General features: G+C 38.7%; 1 protein-coding gene across 3 annotated transcripts in view; it reads left to right on the top strand.

Moving 5' to 3' along the window:
• Positions 1-14,341, top strand: part of WASF3 (WASP family member 3) — a 118,996-nt gene that overhangs the window by 40,438 nt on the left and 64,217 nt on the right. For all 3 annotated transcript variants that reach the window (XM_084876266.1, XM_084876268.1, XM_084876267.1), the window contains exon 2: positions 6,439-6,532. The gene's annotated coding sequence lies outside the window, so the exon portion shown is untranslated. The remainder of the gene's footprint in view (positions 1-6,438; positions 6,533-14,341) is intronic.

Raw genomic sequence — 14,341 nt, 5'->3', positions numbered from 1 at the left:
TGCACTGGGCCTCTAAAATATATATCAGAGATCATAATAATCTGGCCACTCAGTGTATACTCTAGTTCATAAGCAAACTCTGAATCTGGGAACTTTTGAACTGCCTCATGATGTCCTAGTATTTAGGGGTGGTAATAGTATTTATCTTTATATTACCTTTGCATACTTGGTACATCTCAAAGGACAGTAATCAGTCTCTTGTTGTCACTTTGTTCCACATACAGATTTTACTAGTAAGTCCTGTGTATTGCAGGTGGAACTAGTCTTCTCTTATGGCTCTTTGCCTGTGTCTTTCTTGCTGGAGAGCATTTCCAACTTTCTGTAAATAGCTTCACTTTTGTCTGGTCCATGATTGTATCGCTCATGCACAGGAGAACAGTAAATGTCTGGTTGGATTGATGAGTGGTTGTATCTGGGCCATCAAATTCTCTGGCCAGGAACTGTTTTACCCAGAAGTACTGGCCAATCCATGCATCTCTGCAAAGTAGTATTATATCAGGAAGTGATTGTTCTTCATATTTTACTGAGCAGTTATTGTTCATTAAGCAGAGGGGAAGAAAATAGTGTTTTAGCCATAGCTGGGTGACTCTGTTGATTAAGTGTCGTCCTATACACCAAAAGGTTGTGGGTTCAACTCCCAGTTAGGGCACAAGTTGCAGGTTTGATCCAAGGGTCAGGTGTGTACTGGAGGCAGCGGATCAATGTCTCTCAGGTTGATGTTTCTTTCTCTCCCTTCCTCTTTCTCTAAAAATCAGTAAACACACACACACACACACACACACCATATCCTCACGTGAAGATTAAAAAAGGAAAGAAAATAGTGTTTTATGACCCATATATTTATGTCTGTGATAAATTATTACTTTTTAAATATATTTTTATTGATTTCAGAGAGGAAAAAGGAGGGAGAGAGATATAGAAACATCAATGATGAGAGAGAATCATTGATTGGCTGCCTTCTGCATGCCCCACACCGGGATTGAGCTTGCAACCTGGGCATGTGCCCCGACTGGTAATCGAACCATGATCTCCTGGTTCATAGGTTGACATTCAATCACTAAACCACACTGGCTGGGCATGTTATAAGTTATTTTAAACTAGAGGCCCAATGCACAAAATTCATGCAAGGAGCTCAGCCCCCAAACCCTGGGTGCCTCGGCCCTCACAGCCCTGGCTTTGTCCACAGGTCTTTCTGCTCTTTGGTCTATTAGTAATTAGCATATTAGCTCTTTATTTTATAGGATGAACACATTGCTTAAAACTGGGAGACATTTTCTTCACCTGTGCTCTCATAGGATGGTTAATTTGTTTTCTCAGCTCTTAACTGAATGTGTACCAGCTGAGATTGATGCACTTGCATGTTCCTCGGGTGTCAGCTGGCTAACATTATTAACTTATAGCAATGTATTTTCTGCTACTTGTTTTAGAACTCTTGTGTTTGTTTACTCTTTCCCACCAGCTAAAGCTTTCTGGGACCAAGACCTTGTCTTATTACTTAACATTTTTAAAAAAATATTTTTTATTGATTTTCTACAGAGAGGAAGGAAGGATAGAGAGTTAGAAACATCAATGAGAGTGAGAGAGAAACGTTAATCAGCTGCCTCCTGCACACCCCCTACTGGAGATGTGCCTGCAGTCAAGATTCCCCGGAATCGAACCTGGAATCCTTCAGTCCACAGGCAGATGTTCTATCCACTGAGCCATACTGGTCAGGGCCTTAATATTGTTTTTATCTCACCTTCTATATAAGAGCTCACTTATAAGTTAAGTTGAATAGTGGTGCCAGGCTCTGATATAAAAGATGTGGGACTGTTTTAGCAATAGGAATTGAAGCTCAGATAACCAGCCTGAGAGGCGAAGGCGGGAAGCACAAAGATTGTTTTGTTTTTTTTATAATGGGATTAAACACTTATTGCTGAAACGTTCATATTATATGTTCTGATGGGATATGTTTCTCTGACGCTAATATAGCTTCATGTTCTAAAGTGTCTAATAATCTTGTAAACAGAACTTTATATGTGAATAAATAAGAACATTAATGCCATGATCTCATGGTTAGAGAGGAACTTAGAATTTGAGTCTGATTAAGAAGGTAGCACTGGAAAATCAGGGGATAAGTAGATATTTGGGACTGTGTGAGTGTTGTAATATGCTAGCTTCTAATTTATAAAAACTGAAATTCAGAAGCTTAAGAGAGACTGGCAAGGACCAAAATAGTAAACAAATCTTAATATAATCAGATTAGGAGGATATTGCCAGATTAACAATGCCTCATTTAGGCACCACCTGTTCTCAGATTAAATATTTTCATAGCACAGAATTTTTTATTTCATATTGACTTTCTTGTGTATAACTAAGATTAAAGAGTATATTACTAGGGAAAACTTTATTATCATTGACCTTTTAAAATGCTCTATAGAGTAAAATAAGATATTTCATGAGGTATATTCAATCATTTCTCTCAACAGATGACACGGGCATGTAAACTGAATATAAACTGAACTGCTTAGGAGGTGAATGGTCAGTAGTTCATTTGAAATTACCTGAACTCATCATAAAGTTCTCTGGTCCTTCCTCCCTACTCTCCCTTCCTTTCTGAAAAAGACATATTTTACTAAACAGTTATTTATCCTGGCTTGATTGTTGTTGGTCTGTGTTATTCCTTAAGTTACAACTTGCCATGGCTTCCATATAGAGTTTTTCTTTTTTTCATATACTAACATGAGGAATTTTAATTTAGTAGTACTATTTTAAAAATTGGACTGAGATCTGGAGACAGCATGAGTACATTTTGGTGCTACCATATTGAGGACCTTATTTGAAACTTAAATGAGCAAGGATAGGTATCTGTATGATGGGATTTTAAAGGGAGAAGTCCTTAAAGCTCAACCAGTTTGTTCCTTCATTTTCTGTTCATTCTTCCCCCCCCCCCCCCAACAAATATTTGAGTGTCTGTATGCTCTTCATCTTGGTATTCTTTTCTCAGATATTGGTAATAACCCCTTCAACTCATTATCTCAAGCCTGACACCTTAAGAGCTGCACTGTCCAGTACAATAGCTGCTAGCCACAGGTTGCTATTTAAACTAACATTTATTAAAATGAAATAAAAGATTCAGTTCCTTAGTCATCCCAACCACATTTCAAGTGCGCCCTGTGGCTGGAGGCTGTCATGTTGGACACTGCCCATTTGTAAAAGGGGGATGCCAGATTATGTTGCCTTAATGTTCCTTGACTCCACCCTGACGCATCTCAGCACCCCATCCACTTCATCATCCAGAACAGATCTCAAGTTTCTTCCCTTTAAAAAATTATCACGTCTTATTATTTTTTAAAAATATGTCTTTATTGATTTCAGAGAGGAAGGGAGAGGGAGAAAGAAATGGAAACATCAATGATGAGAATCATTATTGGCTGCCTCCTCCACGCCCCCTACTGGGCATCGAGCCTGCAACCCTAGCATGTGCCCTTGACCGGAATTGAACTGGGATCCTTGAGTCTGCAGGGTGATGCTCTGTCCACTGAGCCAGATTGGCGAGGGCCTGTCTTATTTTAGGTCTTCATCTTCCATCATCTGAGTTAATGCTCCAGTGTTACCAGGACTCTGAATCCTTCCTTGCCACACCTGTCTCCAGTGGCATCTGCGCCTTCCGCTCACTCTTGATACCATGTATATACCTTTACCACATTGAATACTAATCCCTGTTTGTATGACTTTTCTTCTAGAGGACCAAGAGATTCTTAGGGGTGCAAAATTGGACTTTGATTTTGCAGGGTAGGGCAACACACAATAATGCCTGGCACATTTCCACAATAAAATAAGTGTTTGTCAAGCAGAGAGAGCAGTGAAAATGGGTGGATGAAGGAGGCGGAACTAGGCTGTATTCTGAAGTCAAGAGACAATTTGGATGCATGGAAACTAGAATAAAAGAGGGCATTCTTGTGGGGGAGCATCATGGATGCAAGCCCGTTGGTAGGAAATTACATGACAGCTCTGCTCCTAGACTCTAGCCACAGAAGAACATTTTCAGCACCATCAGAGCTTAACCATGGGGACATATACAGAATTTGAATTCTGGCATTGCAAGTAAATGTGTTCCCCTGTGCTTGCTACATGACACCTCTTTGTAGTAGTGCTGGGTTTCACACTTACTAAACTTAATTTGTAATTTCAGAGGAGTTAAAGGAAACTTTGCCCTGTAAAATTAGGCAACATACTCAGAAAATCTAGTTAATTCTTTTAAGACCTTTATGGTTATAGTTTATAACTATAAACTATATAAATATAGGCTTATAATTATGTTAGATCTGTTAGCAGTAGAGTAGGAAAGAAAAATGCATGTGTGCATGCCCAAAAGGAGGCCATCTAACACAGTAACTAAAATGAGTGACTGGCTAGACAGACCTCTCTTAACCCAACCCCTTCCAAGCTGTGTGTTATCCTGGGAAAGTCACCTTCCGATCTTCAATTTTCTTGCTTTTAAATGGAGATATTACATGCCTGTGAAGATTAAGTTAAATATAAAATATATGTCACATATTAGCACTGTGCTTAGTCCTGAGTAAAGCATCACCAAGTAATAACTAATAACAAAATAATAGTTACATAGCCTTCACAAAATTGGAAAACTCATAGTTGTGTTACCCAAAGGAAGAGTTAATACATGTTGCTTAACATAAATGATCATCTAGAAAACACAGTCATCTAGATATAATCACCTCTAAAGTGAAGTGTATAGTGTTGGTTACTTTCAAAATCATGCAAATAAGATGATCCAGGAGAAGTAAAATTTGGCCTGGATAATCTAAAATCCAGGGACAGTTCTCTGTATTTGGAAATAAAGTGATCACTTACATAAATTAGTTAGGAAAAACTCACTTTTTTCCTTCTACTTTGTATAATCAAGAGTTCCTAGGGAAAGCGAAGAAAATTAGGTACTGCTTTTAATTTTAAATAAGCATACTAGTAAGGCATGCATAAATTAGTGGCATTGAATGATCTATTTTTCCATAGTTTCAAAAAGATGTTGACAGTCTTGATTGTGTAGGTTCTCATCATGTAAAGGCCGTCATACATTTCATGCATGTCCAGTAGTGCTCTTTAGTAGACTGAACGCTGCTTTTCTTTCCTGTGGAATTTGCACACCTTTCCCTTCCTCTGCCTACCTGGCCTTGCTAGGCTCACTCCTCCTATCTCTCTTGACTTCCCCTGAGCTGTTTGGTATATCCTACCCCATTTTGGTGCCATGCTCTTGCTTTTGAGCATCTACTTATTATTAGAGGCCTGATGCACAAAGATTCGTGCAAGAATGGACCTTCCTTCCCCTGGCTGCCGGCACTGCCTTCGCTCCAGCCGGAGCCACCTTTCTGCTCTGGCCCGGAGCCACCTTTTCGCCTTCCCACATTGCCCAGAGGCCTGGAGCAGCTGGGGGCAGTGTGGAATGCCTGGAGCAGCTGGGGGCAGTTGTCTCCATAGAGACAACACCAGCATCCCACCCTGGCCATTCAGCGCCTGGGTATGCAAATTAACCCACCATCTTTGTTGGATTAATTTGCATACTCCAGATTGGCTGGTGGGCATCACGAAGGTATGGTCAATTTGCATCTTAATCTTTTATTAGTGTAGATAATTAGTTACATTCATGAAACTGAGTTGTTTCATGAGCATGCATTTCCTTATTTGTTTGCAGTGTTTAAAAGGAAGCTAACTTATACAAGGTGCTTGATAAAGTTTTGCTGAATGAATAAATGCTTAGTCATTTAATTTTTCTTATATGTACTCTTTAAACCATAGATCTCTTTAGGGAGGAAATCATATTGTACTTTTTGGTACCTCGCAGCTCCAGCACATGGTAAACAATGTCAGATTGCTCTATAAGTTCTCTGTTAATGTCAGTTATCCTGGAAACACTTTATAGAGTAAGTTCAGCAGATGTATATCTTTGTTACTATTTTATCCCCATATTATATACTATTAAAATATTTATATAGTGATTGTCAAGATTTTTATTGAATTTAATTTTTGTGTATGAAATTAATGAAAATGTTCATATCTGATAGAATTTTTGTATGAAGGATGAATATTTATTCTTTTCGGGAGTAATAAAACCTAAAATGCATGGGTTGTTGTTAGATAAGTGAATTGAGCATTTCAGTTGAATAAACTTACAATATACTTGCTTTTTTATGTTTTTGCCCTTAGGCTATTATTTATTGTAATTCCTTGAAATTAATTTTAGAGCTTACTCTGGGGCAGGGAGTTGGAATTATACAGGAATTCACATACCTTATTAGCTTCTTGTTTTAATTTCAGAAGAACTACTTCCGGGATTAGAGCTCCCTTGATGAAATTGTTGAAATGTGAAATTTGAATTTAAGACTTCTTTGAAGACTTGAATGCATTTTGCTTGCCAGTATTTATTTTATTTTTTCTTTTTAGTTTTAATTTTGATTGCTGTTACTCTGATACCTGAGCCAAAGTGGTGATGCTGCCTGAGGGAAATTTCTGCAACTCTTAAGTCAACACTTACACGGTAAGAGCATATGACTTTTACCCTTAAAAGCCATTTAATTTATATAATGTTATAGTTTAGAATTTTAATTTGAAATAAGACAGGATAAAATATTCTAATATATTAAAATACTGATATTAATGTATTTTAATATATAAATTTTAAGAGATAATAGATCTTTAGATCCTAATAAACAGTAAGAATTTGAAAGGAAATTTTATATACCATAGTCATCATATTAATTTTTATGTGAACAACAAATATGGCTATATATTTTGCCTGTTTACTTTTTATTTTCTGAGGTTTAACCAATACTTTATTATCTGAACTTTGTGAATAATGAATGGGTATGAGAGGTCAAGATGATAAAACTTAAGCCTAGTCATTTTTTTCTTTCGCTTACTCTGAACCAAAATGATGGTGATTCCAACAGTGGATAATATAAGGTTTTGAATTACTTAAAGATTTAAATGACCTATATTGCTCTACCTTTAAAGGGTATTTAAGAATAATGAGACATAGCAGACAAATAAGACAAGTTCTTTCTCTGAGCTTCACTTTTCTCATGTATAAAATGCCATTATTTGTCTTGCATGTTTTATAGAGTTGTAAAAACCAAATGAAATGATGTATGTGGAACTGTCCTTTTTTCTCTTTATTTTAAAGAGTAGAGGGAGAATAACAAAAAGGCTTTTTGGTTTTGAGATTGGTATTTAGAGAGAACATATTCTTTTTTTTTTTAATCTAGTCTGCCAATGTATCCTTTAGAGCAGTGGTTCTTAACCTTTCTAATGCCGCAACCCTTTAATACAGTTCCTCATGTTGTGGTGACCCCCAACCATAAATTATTTTTGTTGTTACTTCATAACTATAATTTTGCTATGGTAATGTAAATATCTGTGTTTTCCGATGGTTGGTGGCGGGGGAGGGGGCAGAGGCGGCAGGGAAAGCATGGGGGGAGGGCGGAGAGGTGGCGGTGGTGGGAGGGAAGCCCCCCGGAAGCCCTGTTCTTGCAGGAATCTTCCTGCAACCGGCCCCTAGTAGTAATACAAATGGAATCATACAGCTTATACATTTTTTTCATCTGACTTTCATTCAGCATAATTATCTTGAAATTCATTCATGTTGTTGCAGGTATAAATCATTCCATGAATATACAGCTGATTTATCATTCATCTGTTGATGGATTTTGGGGTTATTTTGGCTTTTACAAATAAAGCTATGTGAACATTCATGTACAAATGCTTTTATTTGGGCAAATGCTTTTACTAGTAGTTATTTTGCATAAATACCTAGGAGTAGAATGGCTGGATCAACTGGACAAGTATATGTTTAACTTTTTAAGAAACTGCCAAACTTTACCAAAGTGATTGGGATATTTTATATTCTCTTCAGCAGGGTATGGGAGTTCTAGGTTCTCCAGATACTTAATAACACTTAGTATGGTCAGTCTTTTTGAAGCTTAGCCATTCTCTTAGGTGTGTAGTGGTATCTCATGGTTTTGGTTTGCATCTCCTTAATGACTAACCATGTTGAAAATCTTTGAGGTGCTTATTTGCCATCTGTATTCTTTCTTGAAGTATCTGTTCAAGTCTTTTGTCCCTGTTTTTAATTGAATGGTTTGTTTTTGTATTGAGTTTTATTTATTTTTAAATTTTCAGTTTTAAAATTTTTCAGTTATGTTGACATTCAATATGATATTTCAGGCATTCAGCATAGTGGTTAGACATTTATATAACTCACAAAGTGCTCCCCCTATATGTCTAGTAACCACCTGACAGCTTACAATATTATGGACTACACTCCCTATGCTATACTATACATCTATGCGACTATTTTATAGATGCCAAATTGTACTTCTTAATACCTTCACTCTTCTTTTAATCCCTATCCAAGGATATGTTTTATGAATGAGAGAGAGAGAAACATTGATGCATTGCCTCCTTTATGCACTGTCACTGAGAATTGAACTCAAAACCTTTTTGGTGTATGGGATGATGTTACAACCAACTGAGCCACCTGGCCAGGGTTTCTTTCACTCAGTTCCTAAACCCACTTGCATCTGGCACCCACCAGTTTGTTCTCTGTATCTATTAGTTTGCTTCTGTTTTGTGTTGTTATTTTTTAGATTCCAGGTATAAGTGATATCATATGATATTTGACTTTGTCTGATTTATTTCACTTAGCATGATACCTTCTTAGGTCCATTATGTTGTTGCAAATCCTAAGATTTAATTCTTATTCATGGCCAGATAATATTCCATGTATATATGTACAACAATTTCTTTATATATTTGTCAATTGATGGACACCTAGGTTGCTTCCATATCTTAGTTATCTTATATAATAAAAGCCTAATATGCAAATTGTTCAATTGGAAGTTCAGTCGGGAGTTTGACTGCTCACCATGACGTGCACTGACCACCAGGGGCTGGTACAGAACATGGTGGGTGTTGGCGAGGTAATGCTGGCAGCAGGCAGCAGTGGAGGCACTGCCAGCCCTGATGGGCCCCAATGAGAGTGGGACCATGTTGGGATGGTGGAGCAGGTGAGTGTGTGGTCCCAGGCCAAGGCAGACATGAACAGGGGCCCGATTGCCTCACAGATAGCGACCAGTGGTGGCAGCAGTGGGGAGTGGGGCTGTCACCTGGCTTTTAGGTGCTCAGGGAGCCGGGCCATGTAGGTGGGATGGTGGAGCAGGTGAGGGGGTGGCTAGGTGGGGCTATAGAGCTGTTAGGCTGGGGGCACGAGCTGGAGCTGCAAGCCTGGGAGCGCAAGCTGGGGCCTGATGCCTGCAGGCCACCCCGAGGGACCTCACCCATACATGAATTCATGTACCAGTCCTCTAGTTGTATATAAGGATGCATATGTTCTTTTCTAATTAGTGTTTTGGATTTCTTCAGATAAATACTTGGGAGTGGGATTGCTGAGTCATATGGTAGTTATATTTTTAACTTTTAAAGGAACCTCCATACCCTTTTCCATAGTGGTCCCAACAATTTGCAATCTCATGAGGACTCATTTTCTCCACATCTTCTCCAAAACCTGTCCTTGTCAGTGTATTGATGATAATCATTCTGATGATCAGTAACGTAACATTGAGCATCTTTTCATATGTCTGTTGGCCATCTGTATGTCCCCTTTGAAGAAATGTCTAATCAAGTCCGCTTCCTGTTTTTTAATTGGGTTCTTTGCTTTTACAGTGTTGAGTTGTATGAGTTCTTTATATATTTTGGATACTAATTTTTTATCAGATGTGTCATTAGTGAATATCTTCTTCCATTCAATAGGTTGTCTTTTCATTTTACTAATGGCTTCCTTTGCTATGCAAATTTTTTTTATTTAGGCCCATTAGTTTACTCTTTTCTTTTGTTTCCCTTGTCCAAGGAAACATAATCAAAAAGTCTATTACTAAGAGCAATGTCATATTCCTGGTGAACAGAGGTACAAAATTCCCAAGAGCAATTCTAAGACTTATAATTTTGGGTTTTATATTTAAGTCTTTAATCCATTTTGAGTTTATTCTTGTGTATGGTGTAAGAAAGCAGTCTTGTTTTATTTTCTTGAATATATCAGTCCAGTTTTCCCAGCATCATTTACTAAAGAGATTGTCTTTAATCCCTTGTATATTCCTTCTTCCTTTGTCATAAATTAATTGACCATATAGATGTGGGTTTCTTTCTGGGCTCTCTATTCTGTTCTATTGATCTGTGCATCTGTTTTTATGCCAGTGCCATGCTGTCTTGATAATTATAGCCTTGCTATATAGTTTGCTATCTGATAGCATGATACTTCTAATTTTGTTTTTCTTTCTCAAGATTGCTTTGGCTACAGGATCTTTTGTGGTTCCATATAAATTTTAGGATTATTCTAATTCTGTGGCAAATGCCATTGGTATATATTTTTTAAAATCTTTATTGTTGAAAGTATTACATTATGTCCTCTTTTCCCCATTGACCCCTTCTTGCCCACCTCAATCACCCTCACCCCTCCACCTCCACTCTATGCCTTCACTACCCTATTGTCTGTGTCCATGGGCTATGCATATACTAGTATGCATACAAGTTCTTTGGTTGATTTCTTGCCACTCACCTACTAACCCCATGTTCCCTCTGAGATTTGACTATCTGTTCCATGTTTCTGTGTCTCTGAATCTGTTTTGGTTATCATTTTATTTTGTTCATTTGATTCCATATATGAGTGAGATCATGTGATTCTTGTCTTTTTCTGACTGTTTTATTTTACTTAGCATAATACTCTCCAGGTTCCTCATGCTGTTTCATAGGGTAAGAGGTCCTTTTGATTCACTTTTGCAAGTTTGTATGTTTCTTGAAATTTATCCATTTCTCCCAGGTTGTCCAATTATAGGCACACTAGAGGCCTGGTGCACGAAATTTGTGCATGGGGGAGAAGGGTCCCTCAGCCCAGCCTGCACCCTCTCCAATCTGGGATCCCTCAAGGGATGCCCCGACTGCCCGTGGGGTCGGGCCTAAACGGGCAGTTGGACATCCCTCTCACAATTCAGGACTGGCTCCCAACCACTCACCTGTCTGCCTGCCTCATTGCCCCTAACCACTCTGCCTGCCTGCCTGATCACCCCTAACCGCCTCTGCCTCAGCCCCACCACCTCAGCTTCATCTGGAAAGTTGTTCAGCTCTCTGGTCTAATTAGCATATTATGTGTTTATTATTATAGATTATATATATATGTCTTATTAAGCCACTAATTGCATGATCAAAAGGGATTTTTGTTTGTTTTTGCCTGTTTATTCTTTGTACTTCCACTGGCTAAAGCATAATAAAAAGGCACAAAATGTTTGGAGAGCAAGTGAATCCAATATAGTAGTTTATGAAAACCAGCTGAATATTGAACTGAAAAGAAACAAAGCAGATTAGAGGGAAACCGAGGGAGAAAACTTGTTTTTCAAAACAGGAAACTGAGGTCCACCTTGATGACAAAACTTGCACAGGGTCTCACACAGTGTTAGTGGAGAACTAGGATTAGCACCCAGGTCCCCACTCCTAATCCAGTCTGGTTTCACTCTGAAATTCCAAGTCAATGGACCATGACCTAAATAGTGAAATGTAAGCATTCATCTCAATGACATGCTATTGAGTAAAGCTTATGCAGATTTCCCCCAGCTGCATCATAGTTTTCACCCGAAGGTGAGGCAGAGTAGCTCTACAAGGCACTGTGACAGCTTGGGAGTTGAGGAAGCCAACCCCCTCTTTGGCCATGGGAATGTGTTATTACTGGTGACTAATTTCTGGGGAATGTCAGTAAGCACGTGGAGTACCATAAAACTGGCTTGAGCAGACATGGCCCTTGTCTTTCAAAATAAAAAAGGCACAATGGGAAGTCAAAGGAAGGGGCGTAGGCAGCATTGTGCCACTTGATTGGACATGGGGATAGAACCAGACCACTTCTGTTTAGATCACTTGTATTCTGAATACATAAAAGTCAGCATGATTAAAAAGCCAGACATCTGCCATCTGCACACATTTAGTTTGGTGTCTGCAATATAGTCTTTACCATGTGATTTAGCTCTGCCATGCACTGCACTCTTAATTGTTGAGCATGAAGCAATCAGAGCAAAGGTTACCAACACATCAAGAATAGAAAAGACAGAATCATTAACCTTGTCAGGTTTTGCAAACTGCATACTTTCAAAACTCATAGAATAATCTGTGTGGCTGCATAGTACAGAAAGAAATCGATCACAAAATCTATTCAGCCAGCTTTGTACAGTCAACTAGCTTTATCAATAATATAGTTTTAAACTTTGTAATAAGGATATAATGCAATTAATATGTTATTCTGAATCCCATCAGCCCTTTCTATAATCACAATATAAAATAGGGAATAATCACAGTTTAATTTATACTACTCATTGCCGTATATTTTCTGTGTGAAAGCTAGTTATTATCTGTGCTAATATAGTAGTAGTATTCTTTTAAAAAAATATATTTTATTGATTTTTTACAGAGAGGAAGGGAGAATGATAGAGAGTTAGGAACATCAATGAGAGAGAAACATCGATCAGCTGCCTCCTGCACCACCCCCACTGGGGAAGTGCCTGCAACCAAGATACATGCCCTTGACCGGAATCAAACCTGGGACCTTTCAGTCCGCAGGCTGATGCTCTATCCACTGGGCCAAACCGGTTTCGGCAGTAGTAGTATTCTTACCTTTTGAAAATAGTTTGCTTGAATGTTCGCTCATTAGCAATGTCAGTTTACTTTGTTTTCTCCTTATTGAATATAGTTAGCAGTTTAAAGTCTTAACAAGAAGCCAGTAAGCTCTTTTTGTTCTTACTGTGATGGCAGAGTTTATCTTCCAACTAGGATGTAAAAAGGTACAAGAGAACATAGCTTCCATCAATAAGGCAGAGACTAAGCCAGATGATCCAGAAGGAAAACTTTCCCTGACTTCTTAAAGAGTGACAAGCCCTCCTGAGGAGAGACAGGACACTTGAGCTGTTTTATGTTTAGCAGAGCGTAGGAGGAACAGGTGACCACCACAGGAGTAGGTAAATGAGTTCTTAAAGGTTAATGTGAGTTAACACATTTGTTTAGAATAACAGGATCCCAGAGACAAGGGGAGGTCACACTCAGCTCTTTTCCTCAGGCCTCTGCCAGGTTCTCATAAGGAAGGCTAGAGGCAACCCTGGAGATCAGACAGAACCCCTTTGGTGGTATAGCCACACAGGAGTAGTAATTGTACTGGGGGACCAGCATAATAGCATCTGCTTCCCCAGATTCTTCTCTCCTAGGGCACTAGTTCCTGGGAGGGCAACAAACCCTCTAATCCTCAGGATACAACCAAATATTGATTACTTCTAGTTAAGGGCCCTTCTTCCTGCCCTTGGTAATCAGCAAAGACCTCTGCTTCTGGGGCAAAATATGGTGGTAGAAGCAGGATAACCTTTCAGGCTCATAATCTCTCAATGAAACAAAACAGTTCTGTTTATGCAGATGAGGATAGGAAACTCATGCCTGAGGTGGGGACAGGTACAAGGCAGAGTTTAGCTGTCATTGGGAAGAAAGGCACAGACACTGAGGAGGTCTCATCCTGGGGTTCAAGTAAGATTTAGGCTGGACCAGAAAAACAGAACTTTCCCTGCTCCTACTATGAACTTTGCCCATAGAAACAAAGCAATAGCAATCCTCTTCTGGAAAGAAAAGTGTGACACAAGTGTGAAGGGACTACTGGGTGGAGCAGGAACATGAAGAAAAATTTGGCATCCCAGACCCCGCACCTGGCGCAAGGTAACAGCCCATCACTAAGGGATTTCTAATGCTGTTTTGTACTGTGTAACAATAACACATCTGTTAAACCACTGAGTAGGTTGATTCAATCCCCAGTACTAATGTCATACCAAAAGATCATGCTAGCCATTTCAGGTGGAAAAATTCTTTTCATCTTTTGCCACTGTTCTACATGTGATATCTAACATTCAGCCAAAATAATAAAATCATGCTACCAAAAAAGGGAAGAAAGAAAACCCATTGTCAGGAGATAAAGCAGTCAACCGGAACATGCTCAGAGATAACCCAGATGTGGGAACTATCAGACAGGGACTTTAAAAATAGCTGTGATTAAATATCTAAATGATGTAGTGGGAAAGGTAGGCAATATCCATTGACCCATGGTGGATATCAACAAAGAGATGGAAACTTATACAATTTTTAGAAGTTAAATGGAAACTACTGGAAACAACAACAACAAAAAACACACAAACAAGTTGGGTTTGTTAGCAAACTGGACAAAGCTGAAAAAAGAATCAGCTAATTGAAGCTTAAGTCAACAGAACATAAAAACAAAAACAAA

The sequence above is a fragment of the Pipistrellus hanaki genome (assembly GCF_964339955.1).
Source record: "Pipistrellus hanaki genome assembly, chromosome: 3".
Classification (NCBI taxonomy): Eukaryota; Metazoa; Chordata; class Mammalia; order Chiroptera; family Vespertilionidae; genus Pipistrellus; species Pipistrellus hanaki.
Note: the sequence above shows the minus strand (reverse complement) of the source record. Positions and strands in the feature narration are given on the sequence as shown.